The sequence below is a fragment of the Trachurus japonicus genome, chromosome 9, assembly GCF_045865225.1.
Source record: "Trachurus japonicus isolate A0001 chromosome 9, Traja_1.0".
Classification (NCBI taxonomy): domain Eukaryota; kingdom Metazoa; phylum Chordata; class Actinopteri; order Carangiformes; family Carangidae; genus Trachurus; species Trachurus japonicus.
In genome coordinates this window covers 12,256,881-12,276,672 of record NC_140915.1, presented here as the reverse complement: position 1 = coordinate 12,276,672, position 19,792 = coordinate 12,256,881, and the positions used below count along the sequence as shown (strand labels likewise).

The 19,792-nt window shown below is 41.1% G+C and overlaps 1 pseudogene; it reads left to right on the top strand.

Annotated features, from left to right (window-relative positions):
* Positions 1 to 17,868: 17,868 nt before the first annotated feature.
* Positions 17,869 to 19,430, top strand: LOC146981021 (E3 ubiquitin-protein ligase TRIM35-like; annotated as a pseudogene).
* The last annotated feature ends 362 nt before the right edge of the window (positions 19,431 to 19,792 follow it).

The window sequence follows — 19,792 nt, the reverse complement described above, 5'->3', positions numbered from 1 at the left end:
GTAGTACTAGTGGATGCCGTTTTGTATGCTGTGTTTGTACCGGTATCTGCTTCCTGGTTTCTAATTGTCACATGACGACCACATGATACTTAAGATGGCGTCTATGTGGATGTTGTATGTCTGACGAAGAGCTTTTGCTCGAAACGTTACATCGTTCCTGATAATAAATGGACTGCATTTAGGAGCCCTGCGGTGTGCGAGCCTTTTTCTTTCGTTTTAAGTCTTGCATTTTTGGCTCAGCACCTGCCCAAAGTTTTTGGTACGGATGTGCGTGTGACCTCTCCTTTTTTTGATACACGTCTATTTTTCACACGGCACTCCGGGAACTCCTCGCAGTATCCAAACTTTGTAAGTCATTCATACTTACCAGCGACCGTGTCCCCACACGGACATGGATCATATTTCCAGAACATTTGAGTTCACAGAGGAAGATTATTCCCGCATCATGCTGAAGGACTCACTTTTTCACGACGTAGCGGCAAGGTCCGGAGACCAGGAAGCCATTAATACCCTCCACAAACTACAAGACAAAGAGGTACGACAATTCTTGCATGCTGTTACTCTCTCTGACTACCTGCGGGTCAAGAGGATCCCCCGAGGACTACGTCTGGTAAAAAGTCCCATTATTGGGAGAGACAATGAAACTTTTAATACTCGCTGGTGCGAGATTTTGAATAAATGCTCGTTTGATCTCATGGCACTGACCATCCAAGAGCTGACCTCACAACTGGATGAAACGAGAGAAGAAGCGAATAAAATCAAAAATCAACTGCTGAGCGAGTCTCCCAACAAAGAAGAAATGACGCAGGTAATTAAATCATGTGAACAGAAAAGAGAACAGCTACAAGAAGAATTATCTGTGTTTAAAAAGAAAAAATTTGACCGTGATACTAAAGACTATGAACAGGGCACTGTATACAAATGGCTTAATAAAACCGACGCGGCATCAACCGCAGGTGAGCACAGGCCACCGAGGAGGAGGCCGCGATACCAACGCTACAGTCCAGCGACTTCCACCTCCTCACTCGACGTGGACTCGGCAGGCTCCAGTGCTTCCCAGCGAAGGCCTTTTTTAGGCCCAACTCAACACACTCCACAACACCCCCAAGGCACCCGATTCCACAGCGCAAGAGGTGCAGGCGGGGAAAGAAAACTCGCACGGGAGCCATACAACACTCGCAACAGCAAGTGGAGGAAGTGAATGTCATCAATCTCTCAAGTAAGCCCCTATCTGAATCATGCACTTTGGTATTAAATAAGGGACTGTCATTTTGCCCTACTACCCACTGCAAAGATTTTGATGTTTTCGTGGATTTCCAAAAATTCTTTCGTATATTACGTTTGAAGGAGTTTTTTAATCACCAGCAAAGAGATAATCATGTGTCCTGTGGTATCCCCCATAGCACTGGTGAGACGACCCCCCCCAGTGGCACAGAGACTGAGGAGCCCCTGACATCTCATCCAGACACCTCAGCCCTCCTCAGACATAGATCCCACGCTTCGTTCAGAGGTAAATCCACGTTCATACCTCCTAAACACAGGAACTCGTCTGTTGATACATACTGCAGATTGGTAGAGGGAGATATTGCCAAACTCCTGGGACAGAAAAGACAATATAAGGTCACCCATAACTTGACTAGAACACAACATATGGAACTGAAGGCTCTCAAAGAGGATAAGTCTATTATAATCCAAAGTGCAGATAAAGGGGGAGCATTGGTTATCTTGGATAGAGAACCATACACACAGGAGATCATGAGACAGCTGAATAATGACACTTTTTACTGCAAACTGCCAGGTAATCCCACAGTAGAATACACCACCCTGGTACATGGCTGCCTCAAAGACCTCCTGGAAGAAGGAGAGATTACTAAACAAGAGCACGCCTTCATGCTGGTAAATTCACCTGTCACACCTGTTTTTTACACCCTCCCTAAAATCCATAAGGAATATATTACCACTCCTCCAGGAAGACCTATTGTGGCGGCGATAGGGTCTCTCACAGAGAAGATTTCCGCCTTTGCTGACTTTTTCCTACAGCCTTGTGTTTCATCTTTACCTGCATATGTCAAAGACTCTATAGACTTTATCAAACTCATTAATACTGCTCATACTAACCAAGAGCCCTGCATCCTGGTAACCATGGATATTGAGTCCCTGTATACTAACGTCCCTATCCAAGGAGGGCTCAGAGCAGCTGAAACTTTTTTGTCCAGAGAGGACAGGCCCACACCTAGCACGGACTGTATTTTGAAGCTGCTAGAGATTGTGTTGACCACAAACTACTTTATGTTTGATAAAGATTTCTTTTTGCAGGTGTCGGGAGTCAGCATGGGGTCTAAGATGTCTCCCAGCTTCGCATCCCTGTATGTCGGCCTTTTTGAAGAAGAAGTGGTGCTGAATCCCTCCTGTAACCCGTTCCTTCAGTATATCTCTACATACAGAAGGTACATAGATGATGTCTTTTTCATCTGGACCTCAACTGAAGCTAAACTCAGAGACTTTTTTAATTTTGTAAATGCACAGAACACACACTTGAAATTTACTATGGCACACGACCCTTTTAAGATGAATTTTTTGGACATTCTTATCATTAAGAGTGACAAAGGTTTCAGCACCTCACTCTACAGGAAACCTACTGACAGGAATTCACTGCTACATGGACAATCATATCACCCCTCCCCTTTGAAAAGGAGCCTGCCCATTGCACAGATGAACCGCATCCGTCGGATATGCAGTTCAGACTCTGATTTCAACATACAAAAGCAGCATCTTGCTAATAGATTCCTTCAAAGAGGGTATAAAAAAGAATGGGTGACGCAGGCCTCCGACCACTTTTCTAATGTAACCCAAACTGACTGTCTTTTTTCTACTAGAACTGAAACTGTTAATGACAGAATTACATGTGTTGTTCCTTATTCACCTCTTGCTAAGAATATGTCCTCGATTATACATAAACATTGGCATATTGTCTCCTCCGATCCTTCTCTGAGAGGACGGTTTGAAAACCCCCCTCGTGTTGCCTTTAGAAGACCCCCCAACCTTAGAAACATGCTGGTCAGGGCGGATAACCCTAGCCCTCCACCTCCTCGTGCCTCTGTTTCTTTTCTTCCCCCTGTGGAAGCAGGTAACTATAAGTGTGGTAATTGTCAACAGTGCAACTTTACACGTAAAACCAAAATCTTTCATCATCCACGCACTGGTAAAGTGTTTTCTATTAAGGGTATAATTTCTTGCAAAACTAACAACGTTATATATATGCTTAAGTGCCCTTGTGGGCTTGCATATATTGGTAAGACATCTAGACCCCTTAAAAACAGAATTTCTGAACATAGGTGTGCTATAAGAAACTCTGATCCCAAGAGCCCTGTAGCCAATCACTTTAACCAGATGAAACATAGTGTGGCTTCTCTGAGCTACATTGGTATAGAACTAGTATGTCAACCGAGGAGGGGAGGTGATATCAACAAATTGCTTCTCAGACGTGAACTTTTCTGGATTTATACTTTAGACACTATGTCACCCAAGGGCATGAACGAAGAAATGGACATTCGTCCATTCCTATAATTATTGTTATTTTGTCACACATTATTGCCCAGCAAGTTTGTCATTTGTGTGTTGCTTTGTACTTGAATGTGTTATATTATTGTGCCTTAGCACGCAGGTGTGGCCTCAGTAGCATATGCCAACTTCATGACGGCACTTATGCCGGATCACTGTTTGCATATCCTATTGAGTGTAGCTTCCCTGTGTGTCTCTCGCACTAGTGTTTTCATACACTTAGATTTTCATATATATTTTTTTTTTTTTTTTTTTTTTTCGATATATTTTTCTACTATCTATCCAATTTTCTACTATGTATGCTATGTGTAACATGATATGTGATATGAGATCTCTACGTTGTGGCTGGTATGACTTACTTCTATGGTGTTCTCATTGGTATGGGCGCATGTGTACGCACAATACACAGTATATTTACTTGTGTGTGTGTGTGCTCCTGTACCCATGCTTGTGTTTTTCTCAGGATTTTTTTATATATATTGATGTTTTAAAAATACTAGAATATAACAGGACTTTGTAGTACTAGTGGATGCCGTTTTGTATGCTGTGTTTGTACCGGTATCTGCTTCCTGGTTTCTAATTGTCACATGACGACCACATGATACTTAAGATGGCGTCTATGTGGATGTTGTATGTCTGACGAAGAGCTTTTGCTCGAAACGTTACATCGTTCCTGATAATAAATGGACTGCATTTAGGAGCCCTGCGGTGTGCGAGCCTTTTTCTTTCTTTCGTTTTAAGTATTTGTAGTATTTACAAATACTACTACAAGAGCCTGAGAGTCTGTCACTCTGCTGCTGTCATGGAGCAGTCAGTCGCTTGTCGCTTTGTTGTGGTACGTGGTCAAGCCTGCAGTTTATTTTTTTTTTGCCTGGCTTTTTTTTTTTCTTGTGCCGGATTTTTTTTTTTTCCTTGTGCCGGATTTTTTTTTGCTTGCTTTTTTCCCTTGCGCCGGATTTTTTTTTTTTTTGGCTTTTTTTTTTTTTTCCTTCGTAGCCAGCAGCAACACTGGTTTTGAGACAGGTAACTGTTAACATTAATCAACGTTCATAAGCTGTGTGATGTGTGTGTGTGTGTGTTAGGGGTGTACAGCAAGTGCACTATTCGGATTCGGGCTTTAAAAAAAAACTTCAGATTCGGAAAGAAACCGGAAGTGGGCGCACTGTCTTCAGCCGAACTAGTGCTACGCCGAGCTAGCCGGCTAACCTCCTTTTTTTTATTTATATTTTCTGGCGTTTTTGCCTTTATTTGATAGTACATAGTGAGATAGACAGGAAAGGGGGAGTTAGAGAGAGGGGGAATGACACGCAGGAAAGGTCTGCCCGACACGGGATTCGAACCGGGGACGCCTGCGTTGAGGACTGTAGCTTCTACATGGGACGGCCGCCTTAACCACTGTGCCACGCACCGCCCCAGGGAATGAAATAATTTAATCGTGCGGCTCTTCTAGACTTTCTAAACGTAATCGGACTGAATGGATCAAATTCTGGTAGTGAAACGAGTCGTTTTGCGGGGGTTGTGACACTCAAAAAAAATTATCCACCGTTATAGCCGCTTCTTTTCCCATTATTGTCTATGAGAAAAATGCTAAGTTGTTGAACGGTGACCCTGGAAGTATTGGCTAGCACTTCCTGTCTACTGTAATGCAATGCATGCAGGGAGTTGCTGTTTCTTAACAATCATAATGTGAACTAGACACAAATGAAACAGGGTGACTCCCGTCGCGGCAGCCGGCAATAATACCTAGCTGCAGCCACCCACTACACCCGAAGCCACGCTGCGGCTGCAGCCAGACCCGTGTTGTGCTTCTATGGCGGGCGCACCAAGGTTAAGGTGCATTACCACCACCTACTGTGTTGGAGTGTGAACCAGAATCACCTGGTTGTTTTTTATTTGTAATAATATTTTGGTAGGGCAGCCATCTTGGGAAGGTTTTCACCACTGTTCCAAGCTTTCTACATTAGTGGATAAAGGCTCTCACCGTGTTTCACTGGAGTCCCAAAGCTTTAGAAATGTCTTTGAAACACTTACCAGACTCATAGATGTCAATTATTTCTTATTTGTTCTTCAATTTCTTTAGATTATGTGTTGCTACTTGAGATCTCTCTCAGTCTACTTTTGTCAGGGTGGGGGGATAACAGGACCCAAATGCAGACAGCCAGGATACAGGGTTCGGTGGCACAAAAAAGATTTACTTGAGCTGGGGACACACTACACGATTTTTTGCCCGATTTTACCCACGATTCACAGTCGGGTCTAGTCTGCACTAGTTGACCGTGCAAGCCGCAATCCACCGTGGCGGTCTCACCGAGAGAACTAGTGCCAACCATCCGTGAGTAACTCAATCTCACCTTCACCTATTACTACGTTAATCGGGGACAAACGCTCCACCTCCACTGCCAGACTGAAATCTCTGAATCCGGCGATAAAGAAACAATGCAAAATGCACTTTTTTCACACTCTTAATAATGCTAAGATCATTTGGGACTCAAGATCTAAGCCAAAAGGACTTCTACTTGCCCATATTAACATTCGTAGTATAGTAGGCAAAACTGAACAAATTGAACACTTATTAATTGACTCCAACATTGATATATTGGGCATATCCAAAAGTTGTTCACCAACAACTGCCATCAATATATCAGGATACAATGTGTTTAGAAGAGACAGGAGAACAGGATGAGGGGGTGGATTATTGGTTTATGTGAAGGACTGTTTAAAATGTAAATTAACTGAATGGCCAGCAGAAATAGATATTGAATATATTGGCCTCAATATACGTACCTATTTCTCTGAAAATGTCTTTCACGGTGATGTGTCTGTACCGTCCTCCTTCCTCTAAAAATACATTTTATCTATCTATCTATCTATCTATCTATCTATCTATCTATCTATCTATCTATCTATCTATCTATCTATCTATCTATCTATCTATCTATCTATCTATCCATCCATCCATCCATCCATCCATCCATCCATCCATCCATCCATCCATCCATCCATCCATCCATCCATCCATCCATCCATCCATCCATCCATCCATCCATCCATCCATCCATCCATCCATCCATCTCCTTTTAAGTGACTTTAATATTACAGTAACTGGGACAATAAATCTGCAACTAACAGATAATCACAGCCTTACTCAAGTTATTCAAGGTCCAACAAGAATAACTAATAGATCTAAAACAACAATTGATTTAATATTCACGAATAAATCTGATAGGATTGGTAAAATCCAGTGATCCAGTACCTTTTCTGAGCTTGGAGAGGATATAATTTCTCTTGGCATGTTTATTTTAATTTGTTTATTTTAATTAGATCCCCATTACCAGCTGCACAGCAGCCACTAATATTCCTTCCATAAAATGTCCCGTTTGTTCATGGATGTGTCTGAGAATCAACATAGATCATGTTGATCTTTTGCCAGGATAGCTGGGTGTTTGCTTTATTCTGGCATCGGTCCTGCTCCTGAACTTAAAGCAGAAGTAAGCGATCCGGTCGTTTTGGCTAATGCTGCGTTCCAGGCCGGCTTTTGAAACCGTAAATTACAGCTTCAAGTCACAACTTACGACTTTGTAGCGTTTCAGGCAACCCACTCGTGTTTTTCCGACCCGTTTTACCGGTGAAAGTCACTATAACGGCCACTCGTAACTTCCGACTCGTGAACTCGTACCAGATCGAACTCGTACAACTTCACAGGTCGGAAAAACACGAGTTACGGGCTGCCCTGAACGCACCATAACAGTCCTCGTCCCTACGTCACCACATTCACGGCGTCCCTTGGCTGCACACACAGCCCTGCATGCCGTTCTCTCTCCTCATTGGATAAAAACTGTAGGATACGAGAAAAGTTTTCTCCTCGGCTCAGAGCAGAGCAGAGTGACTGAGAGACCCGTGTTTCGGTCCAAACACTCTATGTAAGTGATTGCTGTCGGAAGATATAACTATTTAAGACTTATATTAACACAAATATATCACTTACTTCTGCTTTAAGTTAGCACGTTAACTTCCTTTTTTTTCTATTGAAATTTTTCTTTAAAAGTGGTGACAAGTTGTCACTTTTAAACATTATAAAGATGTCAACAGAACCTTAATCTGCCATTTTCAACATTAAAATCTAATAACTAGCTATTTGTTCTTCATTTTTTGATGTTATGACAACCAGCCCAACCACTACATGGTGGGATATAGAGGATAGTTGAAACAAAAACACGCACATCCCAAAAAAACTTAAGACTAGGTGATGGACCACCAAGGAAGACACAAGTGAAGAAAAAAGGAGACCGCACACTAGCTTGTAGCTCCCGTGACAGTTTAATGTCACACACATTTAACGTTTTGGGCGTCAGCCCTTCATTAAACATGAGGACAGTAATTAACACACCTGCTTAAATAAATGAACAGGTCACCTGACATGTTATGTGATATCAATATGAGAAGGAAAAAAAGGAGATGGAGAAGAAATATTTATACCGGGACTTAACATACAGTCTGCATAGTAGTTCACAAAATACCACATGTCACATCAAAACAACTAGAATATCACATGGCAGAAGCATCAGGTATAAACATCATTATGCAATGTAATGTCAAGAAGAAAACACCCTTCCTGTAGCTTCTCTCCATGTCTAACCAGTTTTGCTCTGTATTCTGTGTATTATATGACTCGTGTTATGCATTCTTGTGACCACTCTTAATTATGTCGGGTGTTACAGTGTTGTCATAATGTACTCCAATGATGATCCTCCTATCCTGATATTATTGCTTGAGCTTGTTATGTTTTTGTTTTTTGCTCCGATTACATAGCTCCATCGCTCCGGTCATGATGTCTGTCTCTTTTCATCCATGTTTTTTTTCTACTGGCTCATTGCTGTGGATAACTTGATGAGTTATTTCCCTGTTACCACTTTAAGAATGGTTAAGGCACCTTCTTATTGACATGTTTTTTTACATGTGCTTTCTTCTTGGTATTACATTGCATAATGACGGTTATATCTGAAGCTTCTGCCATGTGATATTCTAGTTGTTTTGATGTGATACGTGCTATTTTGTGAACTGTATGTACTATGCAGACTCTATGTTCAGTCCTGGAATATTTATATTTCTTCTCTCTCACATGGCATGTCAGGTGACCTGTTCATTTATTTAAGCAGGTGTGTTAATTACCGTCCTCATGTCTGATGATGGGCTGACACCCGAAATGTTAGGTGTGTGACATTAAACTGTCACGGGAGCTACAAGCTAGTGTGCGGTCTCCTTTTTTCTTCACCTACTGTATAGAATAGTCCTCATGTGACTCTAAACCAAGACAGTGAATGCCACATGACTGAGTGAATGGATGAAGGAGTGAATCAATGAGAACATGTGGAGTAAAGAAAAAAAACATCTGGATAAGATGAATAAGAAAGTTGAATTAAAACTTTGACTTTGTTGCTGCATTTAAAGTCAGTAACTACAACTTTTAAAGTGTCAAACTGACATGTTGGCAGAGCATGTTTCCTTGTGCAGTTGGTGAAACAAAATGTTGTAACTCGTTGCCGGCTGGTGGATTTTGTCCGATGTACCTGAAAACACAGACATCAGCATTTTTTTTTACACTCTGAATAATGGTGTAATTATTTTCTTCTTGAAAATACTGTCACTCACTTTTAGAGACGGTATTTTTAAAATTGTATTTCCTGTTGGTTGTTTCAACATTTGGTTTTCATTTAAAGTACAAAATAAAAATAAGATAAAAATCGAATTACAATGCTTACAGAGTTACAAAGACATAAATTCAGCCAGTTTCCTACAGTCACAGTTAAATAAAAAAAGTTGTCAAACTGGTTCAATGTGAGTCAGTCTGTTTAAGTGTTCATGCTAAAGTTACCACACTTCTGTTTTGTGTCATTTTGAAATAAATCAAGAGGGAAGTATTTACAGTTTTTCTCAGTCCCTTTGTTGCTTTTCTCACATCACTACTACAGTTTTTCTCAGTCGCTTTGGTGCTATTCTCAGAACAGAATGAAAGTTCTCATAACTATTAGTTCAACCTCCACAACATGTAGTCATTTGTCCACATCATAGTAGCAGTTTCTCCTTCCTCTGAACAAATTGCAAATGCTTTTGGACATGTATCAGTTGCTCTCATACAATTCTCTGCTGTTTTACAACATTATCATTTGTTTATGTCATGTCAGTCAAAATGAACTATACTTTTGAACGCTGAATAGTCTTTCCCTATAAAACTAATAGTCCTCATTTCATTGCTTGAGTCATTACATACAAAATTGTTGAACTAGTTTTCAAAATCTGTCAAACTAATTTTAAATGTTGGGAGAAGCACTGTGAATACAATTATTCAAACATTTAGAGTAAGGAACAACAGGTATGTATGGTATTGGACAGTAATTCAGCACTAAACAATCTGCACTGCTGTCATTGTGTCAGGCATTACTGTAAGATACAGTGGGACAAGAACTTTTTTACATTTACATTTAGACTTACAGCTTCACTAGAGAACAGATTTACTGTATTGTAATGTATTACAGCAACCACAGTAAAGATTTCCCATCTTTACAGTACGGTACTGTACTACAGCATTTTACAAGTAGGAAGCACTTTTACAGTATTGTACACTACAGTAATAATGGTCGATGCAGTACATGTACTGTACATTACTGTAATTTTACTCTGCATCACATAGGATTACAAGACAACCTCACAGAGGTGGAAGAGACTGAGCCCTTTTTACTCTGCTACAAGAACAAGACATTTGTGCAATGGTGATTACAAACAATGGCATAAGGTTGAAAGAGATACAATGTAAGGATGACATTACTGTATCTTTGGGAATATTGAATCTGTTTCAATCGCTACAATTGACAGAGTGATGTAGATGAAAATGTGACTGGAACGTCTGGATGTGCAGGAATGATTTACAGTACTCTGTAGGTTCAGTACTATATGTACTGCAACATTGTTTACGTAAAGTTGTACCCAAAGAGTGTTTCTTATGTTTGTTGTAGATGACTGTAGTGTATTTTTCCTTTGCACAATGCTGTGAACAAATCAGAATTGCAAAGAGCATATGCAGTAGAAATGTGAAACATACATATTCAGTATCTCCACTAAATACAGTAATGTGTAACTTTACTGTAGTTTTCACATGGCTGTACAAGTAGTGTATAGTGCCGTCTTGAGCATTTTCAGGTATCATCACTTTTTGCATTGGAAAACACTTAGAGAATAAAGTGTCCTAATGAAAACATGACAAAGCCATTTGACTATCTTGTTCATAAACGATGGTGTCAGGACTTCTCATTTTGTCGACACTGACAGTTTCATTGACATGAGTACTTGCTTTTGAGGGACGGACAATCCATTTTGAGCAAGTGACGCGCTTTTGCAGGTCATCCACTAGGTTTTGCAGTTTGCAATAATTGTTCTGAGAAATGCACTAACTGTTGTGCAAATGTTAAGAGTGATGTGAGAAAAGCACCAAAGCGATTGAGAAAAACTGTAACATTGGCACAACAGTTCACAGTGCATTTCTCAAAACAATTAGTACAAACTGCAAAACCTAGTGGACAACCTGCAAAAGCGCGTCACTTGCTCAAAATGGATAGTCCATTCCTCAAAAGCAAGTACTCATGTCAATGAAACTGTCAGTGTCGTCAAAATGAGAAGTCTTGACACCATCGTTTATGAACAAGATAGTCAAACGGCTTTGTCATGTTTTCATTATGACAGTTTATTCTCTAAGGCTGGATTGCACCAACAAGGTTTAAAGCAGATAACAGCGGCACGGCCGTTTCGGCTAATGCTGTGTTCAAGGCAGGCTTTTGAAACCGTAAGTTACAGCTTCAAGTCACAACTACGACTTGGTAGCGTTCCAGGTAACCCGTAGCTCGTGTTTTTACCGTCCTGTTGTCTGTGGAAGTTCCCTATAACGGCCACTCGTAACTTCCGACCCGTGAACTCGTACCAGATCGAACGTATGACTTCACAGGAAGGAAAAACACAAAGTACGAGTTTCCTTGAACGCACCATGAGTTAGCAGCCCCCGCCCTTGTCAGGCATCAATTGGTCCTCGTGCTAGGTCACCACATTCACGCGCATCCCTTGGCTGCACACACAGCCCTTCATGCCGTTCTCTCCCCTCATTGGATAACACTTGTATCCCACAAGGAAAATTTTCTCCTCGGGTTACAGCAGAGCAGAGTGACGGAGAGACTCGTGTTTAGGCTGAAATACTTCATGTAAGTGATTGCTGACGGAAAATAGGACTATTTAGGACTTATATTAACAAAAACATTCCACTGATATCTGCTTTAACTTTAAAACCAGATTAAATCATGGTTTAAGTTTAAATTCTGTTGCACTAAACTTTAAACCTAGTTCAAAATTAAGACAGATTAGATTTAAACCTCCCTTTAAACCTCAGTTTAATTTTTACTCTAAACTAAGTTTAATTTTAATCCTGTTGCACCAGAACTTTAAACTCCAGTTTAAACTGTGATCAAGGGTTAATTTTAAACTGACAGTGGAGGAGGTTTAATTTTTTCAAGGGCTGCATTTTTGAGGTGGAGTGAGCAAAATTATGAAGTTCCTTGAGGAAAACTCTCTTTTGCTTTGTTTTGTTGCGCACAGAGACGTTTCTGGGCGGAGAGAGACGGTGTTTTCTCTGATGGAGCTCAGGTGAAGCTACTGCAGCAGAGTAGTAGGCTCAGGGCTGCTAGCTGCACTAGCTGTCTCTGATGCTAACGAGTGCTAGCACGTCTCTCTGTCTCTCTTAGCAGCAGCAGTCAGGAGGACAAAAGAAAGAAATCCAGTCTGAGTGAAGCGCTGGAGCTGCAGACCGATTCCTGACCATCACTGACAACTAAAGCCTCGACTGGTAACAAGTATGAGGACCGTTGTGGGGAGCTAGCTCGATGCTAAATCCGGCTAGTGGTAGTGGTTAGCATCCACCGCTAACACCGTCTTCCCAGCTCGGTTCTCCTGTTTAAAAAACAAAACAAAAACATGTGACACCAGAGGCTCCGTGTTGGTGACGGCGGGTATCGGCCCAGACTGTATTTTGTTTCCTCTGCGGTCTTGACTGCTGGGACCGGCTAGGAGGCTAGTCTACACAGTTGAGCCGCCCAGCTTGAATGTTTTGTTTACAAACTGCAACGAACAAAACTCCATTTAGCATATTTAATAAGTTCCTTTATACACACTTATGTCCCTACTGATTTAAATCAGTTTAAATTCAGTTAAACTGAGTTTTACTAAACTGAGATTAATTTTAAATGGTGCAACAGAGCTCTGCTTAATTTTAAACATGGATTAACTCATTTTAAACTTAGTTTTACTAATCTCTGATTAGAGCTAATCTTAGATTAAATTAAACCTTGTTGGTGCAATCCAGCCTAAGTGTTTTCCAATGCAAAAAAGTCAGGTCTTGGTGACACTACCTGAAAATGCTCAAGACAGCACTATACACTACTCGTACAGCCATGTGAAAACTACAGTAAAGTTACACATTACTGTATTTAGTGGAATAACTGATACTGATACGTATGTTTCACATTTTTACTGCATATGCTCTGTGCTATTCTAATTTGTAAGAAAAATACACTACAGTCATAATTATACAACAAACATAAGAAACAACCTTTGGGTAGAGCTGTGCACAACTGTAAGCAATATTGCAGTACATATTGTAACTGAGTACTGTAAATCATTTCTGCACATCGAGATGTTCCTGTCCGTCTGGCCACATATTTTCACTCTGTCAATTGTAACGATTGAAACAGATTCAATATTCCCAAAGATATTGTCATCCTTGCTTTGTATCTCTCTCAACCTTATGTCATTGTTTGCAATCAGTTTGCAATCAGTGCAGTGCAGATTGTTTAGTGCTGACTATACATATACCTGTTCTCCCTGAAATGTTTGAATAATTGAATTTACAGTGGTTCTCCCAACATTTAAAATTAGTTTGACAGATTTTGACAACAAGTTCAACAATTTTGTATGTAATGACTCAAGCAATGAAATGAGGACTATTAGTTTTATAGGGAATGACTATTCAGCATTCATAAGTAATTAATTTTGACTGACATAAGCAAATGATAATGTTATAAAACAGCAGAGAATTGTATGAGAGCAACTGATACATATCCAAAAGCATTTGCAATTTGTTCAGAGGAAGGAGAAATTGCTGCTGTGATGTGCACAAATGATTAAATGTTGTGGAGGTTGAACTAATAGTTATGTGATATATATATTATATTATATATATATATTCTGATCGGAGAAAAGCACCAAAGCAAATGAGAAAAACTGTAATTCCAGTTGGTGATCTGACAGCTCCACCTACTGGAGACTAAATGATACAGCAGGATTTTCTACTGGTGACGACTTAACCAATGACAGAGGTTTAAAGAGACTGAAAGATTTTAACATTGTTGATCAGAGCTTTGACGCCACCACAGGTGTGAGATCTCTATTCGAAAACACACGTTTGGATTATTTTCAAATGCAGAGACAGAGACTTGGTGAGTCTCCCTGTTGAAATATAATCAAGATAATAAGGAAATGGCTGAGAGAGCTCTTCTTGAAACTTACCCGAGGTGTCATGTGTGTTCAGAGACTTTCAGAGATCCTGTGTCTCTTGAGCTGCAACCACAGATTCTGTTCAAGCTGCCTGCAACAAGTCTGGGAACAAGCTAAAAACAAAAACTGTCCCATTTGTAAAAGGAAATCTTCAAGGATTCGCCCCTAGTGTGTTTTACACTGAAGGATCTGGCTGATTCCTTTGCTGGGAGACAGAAAACTGAATCACCAGAAGCTGAAAAGCAACATGAACAACAACCAGTGGTTTGTAGTAAACATGAAGACAAAACTAAATTGTTCTGTAAGGATGAAGACAGAGCTTTTTGTTCTGTCTGTGAGTTTTCTCTCCACCAGAGTCACAAGGTGGTTCCTGTAGAAGAAGCAGTCAGTGACCTGAAGGAGCAGCTGAAATCTGACTTAAAGTCTCTGCGGGACAAGAAGAACAAATACAAACAAGTGGAGAAAACATACAATGAAATCAACACTCCAAGAAGCAGCTGTCGTCCACAGAGAGGCGGATCAGAGCAGAGTTCAACAAGCTCCACCAGCTCCTGAAAGAGGAAGAGAAGTTCTCCGTGACATTGCTAGGATACAGACTAAACATCCTGAGAGACTTTTAATAATATCAGGAGACTTCAATCATGTTTTCCTGATGGATTCACTGGGGGATGTGGCGGAGAGATGAACACTTAAGATGGTTGAGGCCATTCTGAACAACTGGGATCATCCACTTCAAAACACCTCGATGGACCAACAAATGGAGGTGGTGGATTGCTCCTCTATCTTTGCTGCAGGATGGAGAGATATAGAAGGTCCTTGGTACCTACATCAGACTTATCATATTTTGATAATCGATGCTTCGCAGACATAAAATCGATTTAAATCGAAGCTTCGACGGCCGGGGGGGTGCGCGATCGTAATGTCTAATAACAGGGGGTAGGGGGGACCGTAGCGGAAATAATTAAAGTAATGGCAAACAAACACTGCATATCTCCAAAATCAGGCAGGTTTCCAGGATGCCAAGTAGCCTAATCATTTTAATGTAACAATTGCCGATGAGAACAGGTGTCAAAAAGGAACAAAACAAAAAAAAATCGATCACAGACTTTCATGATCGATTACCATGGCAACGAATGAAGCTTTGAATTTTTTGGGTCAGCCCTAGTAGGCTATGTTATGTCCACTATAGTAATGCTTTGTTTCAGATTAAGCTTTTAATATTCTGGTAAATATGTTGATTATTTGATAAGTCTCACTAGTCCACTAGTTCTGAGCAAATCATTACTAGTTCAAGGAATAGCCTTAGATGTAAGAAAAACCTCCAACAGGTTTGGTCAAAACCTTTACATGTTCAGTGCAGAATCTGACTAGTGACAACTAATAGCATCCACTAGTCAACTTGTGAGCCATGGAAAGAGTTTCACTAGTCAACTAGTGAATCTTTTTGGACCTAACTTGTTAACTAGTAAGAGGACATGTGTAGCCTAACTAGTTGACAAGTAAAGTCAGAAAGACACCAACTTGGCCAATTTGGGTCTTACCAATCGACTAGGGGCAGGTTTTGAACCTCACTAGTTAACTAGTAAGGCCAAATTGTCTTCTACTTGTGTAACTAGAAAACGTTTTGGATTCTACTAGTCACCTAATGAGTGCATTTTTAGCATCACTAGTTTGCTAGTAGAGTCTAACGAGACCTCAGCTAGTTGACTAGTCACCGTTTTGCCTTGACAAGTTAACATGTAAGATGAAGCATGCTGCCACTAATTAACTAGTTGCATTCCTCAGGTCAACATGTTGACTAGTTAAAAGTAGTGGGTGGAGTAACAACAAAATCCTGAGTCCTGATTCGCAGGTATCTTTTATTTTGAACTGGAGAGCAAATAGGAAGCCTCAATTTATGTTTTTACCCATCTCCTCATGAGCATTTGGTGTCACTAGTTTGACTAGTGCACATTTTGGCTTCCACTAGTACAACTAGTGACGTGTTTTGCCTCACTAGTTAACTAGAAAAGTCAAAATACACTAGTACTAGTGTGACTAGGGGATATATTGGCTTTCACTAGTTCAACTAGTAAATGTTTTAACTACACAAGTTAAAGCAGAAGTCGTAAATTACAGCTTCAAGTCACAACTTACGACTTTGTAGCGTTTCAGGCAACCCACTCGTGTTTTTCCGACCTGTTTTACCGGTGAAAGTCACTATAACGGCCACTCGTAACTTCCGACCGGTGAACTCGTACCAGATCGAACTGGTACCACTTCAGGGTCGGAAAAATACGAGTTTCCTTGAACGCACCATAACAGTCCTCGTCACTACGTCACCACATTCACGGCGTCCCTTGGCTGCACACACAGCCCTGCATGCCGTTCTCTCTCCTCATTGGATAAAAACTGTAGGATACGATACATGTTTTCTCCTCGGCTCAGAGCAGAGCAGAGTGACTGACAGACCCGTGTTTCAGACCAAACACTCTATGTAAGTGATTGCTGTCGGAAGATATAACTATTTAAGACTTATATTAACACAAATATATCACTTACTTCTGCTTTAACTAGTGAGATCCAAAAAAGATGTTACTAGTGTGACTAGTGAGCATCTTAGCTTTCACTAGTTCAACTAGTTAACATTTGAAGCCCCACTAGTTAACTAGTAAGGTCAAGGAGACTTTTCCTAGTTTAACTAGTAAGGTGCAGATCCTTACTAGTCACAGTAGTGATGATTTTGCCCTGGTGTAATAAACTTTAAGTTACTAGCAAACTAGCGAGGTGAAAAGCTGCTACTAGTTAGCAAGTCAGAGCTTTTGCAGCTCACTAGTTCACTAGTAAGACTTTAAGCATTCTTGGCTTCTCTAGTAAGGCTTAATAGGTTAATAAAAGTGTCACTAGTTGCTGAAAAAGAGTGACTAGTAAGACTCTTTGTTACTAGTAGTAGTAGTAGTTAGTAGCAGTAGTAGTAGTTCAGCTGGATAAAGTGAAGACAGTTACACATAAATTCAGCATGTTTCCTAGCCTAGAAATCTAGACGCACCCTAGCGGCAGCAAAAATATTTGCTCCGTAGGTGGGTCTAGAAACGAGCCATAGGAACTTTTTGAGTCTCGAACACCGATTGTGTTCACCAATCACAGTGAACACAATCGGTGTTTAGAGAGTTGTTGGGCGGGCTTAACGATGACAACATACATTTTAATTGGCTTGTCAGGCTAACGTCATCCTGCTCTTTGCTCTGATTGGTCGTAGCGCCACCCTATTGCGTGCAGAGGCAGTTTGAAAGACAGCCTTCATCCCGCCCCCTGGATTGAGCCGAGGTCTACCGGTCGTTTCCAGACTATACTTTTAATGATATAGTCTGGCTTGTCAGGCTACATGTTTCCTGCTACAGTCACTGAAAAAGAAAAATGTTGTCAAACTGGTTTAATGTGAGTCTGTTCAAGTGTTCACGCCCATATTACCATAAACCTCATTGTTTGTCCGTTTGGAATCATTTATACTATTGAATGGAAACATTTTTAATGAGATGTCATCATTTTGTCATTAGTTGTGTTTGGAAAATAGCTGATTAACGAAAATTACATTGTTGAGAATCAAGAGGGAAGTATTTAACTCCAGTTGATGAGCTGACAGCTCCACCTACTAGAGACAAAACAGTAGGCTACAGCAGCGTTTTCTACTGGTGACGACTTAACAAATGACAGAGGTGAAAGAGAGTGAAAGGTTTTTAACATTGTTGATCTGAGCTGAGACGCCATCACAGGGTGTGAGATCTCTACTGGAAAACACACGTTGGATTATTTTCAAATGCAGAGACAGTGACTTGGTGAGTCTCCTTGCAGAAATATAATCAAGATAATAAGGAAATGGCTGAGAGAGCTCTTCTTGAAACTTACCTGAGGTGTCATGTGTGTTCAGAGACTTTCAGAGATCCTGTGTCTCTGAGCTGCAACCACAGATTCTGTTCAAGCTGCCTGCAACAAGTCTGGGAACAAGCTGAAAACAAAAACTGTCCCATTTGTAAAAGGAAATCTTCAAAAGATTTTCTATTTGTAGACTTTGCACTGAAGGATCTGGCTGATTCCTTTGCTGGGAGACAGAAAACTGAATCACCAGAGGCTGAAAAGCAACATGACAAACAAATGGTGGTTTGTAGTAAACATCAAGACGAAACTAAATTGTTCTGTAAGGATGAAGACCGAGCTGTGTGTCCTGTCTGTGAGTTTCCTCACCACCAGAGTCACAAGGTGGTTCCTGTAGAAGAAGCAGTCAGTGACCTGAAGCAGCAGCTGAAATCTGACTTAAAGTCTCTGCGGGACAAGAGGAACAAATACAAACAAGTGGAGAAAACTTACAATGAAATGATTCAACACTCCAAGAAGCAGCTGTTGTCCACAGAGAGGCGGATCAGAGCAGAGTTCAACAAGCTCCACCAGCTCCTGAAAGAGGAAGAGGAGTCCAGACTGGCAGCTCTGAGGGAGGAAGAGGAGCAGAAGGGGAAGACTATGAGCAGAGAGATGAAGATGATTGAGGAGCAGATCTCCTCTCTGTCAGACAGTATCTGTGCTGTTGAAGAAGAGCTGCAGAAACACAAGGTGGCGTTCCTCAGCAGTTATAAAGCCACTCAGACCAGAGCCAGAGCCCAGTGCTCACTGTCAGATCCACAGCTGCTCTCAGGAGCTCTGATAGATGAGGCCAAACACCTGGGCAACCTGTCCTTCAGAGTCTGGGAGAAGATCAAGGAGAAGGTCCACTTCACTCCTGTCATCCTGGACCCAAACACTGCAAGTCCCTGGCTCCATCTGTCTGATGATCTGACCAGTGTGAGAAATGTAGACAAATATCAACAGTACTTACCTTGCAATCCAGAGAGATGCACCAAGTATCACACTGTCCTGGGCTCTGAGGGCTTCAGCTCAGGGAAACACAGCTGGGAGGTGGAGGTGGGAGATCATCCTCGCTGGAATGTGGGTTTGGCTAAAGAGTCAGTTGACAGGAAGGGAGAACGATACGCTTCACCAGAACATGGACTCTGGTGTTTATTATATGGTGATGGAAAATACACCAGTGGCGACGGTACAATTGTGACGGTGAGGAGTCCCGAGAGGATCAGAGTCCAGCTGGACTACGACAGGGGGGAGGTGTCCTTCTTTGACCCTGAAGACATGACTCACACATCTACACTCTTAGAGACACTTTTACTGAGAAAGTCTTCCCGTATATTTATGTTGGAAAATCTGGTGATGCTAAAACCACTTGTGTCAAAATGTGTCACACTGGGATCAGTCTGTGATGCTTGGTGACATAATTTCATGGTGGTTTGAAATGTATCTAAATTGTCTATGTAGTAGGCCTATTTAAGTTGTGAATAGAGCCTCAAAGCTAACGTGAAGCCTATGCAACAGGCAAAAACGTTACTTAGCTAACTCGTCCAACAACAGCTTTTTACCAATGGTGTACACTGCAGTGTTTCCCCTAGAATATTTTTTAGGCCCGGTGGTACCCAAAGAAAAATCCTGAACAGACGAGGCGCGTGGGACAACACGCAGCCCCCTCTATTAAATATAAAAGGAGCCCCACATCAGGGTCCAACGTTAAGGTTTTTTCCTATTTGTCCTGTCGGGCAAGTACTTCTCAAGTCTACTTGCCCCATCT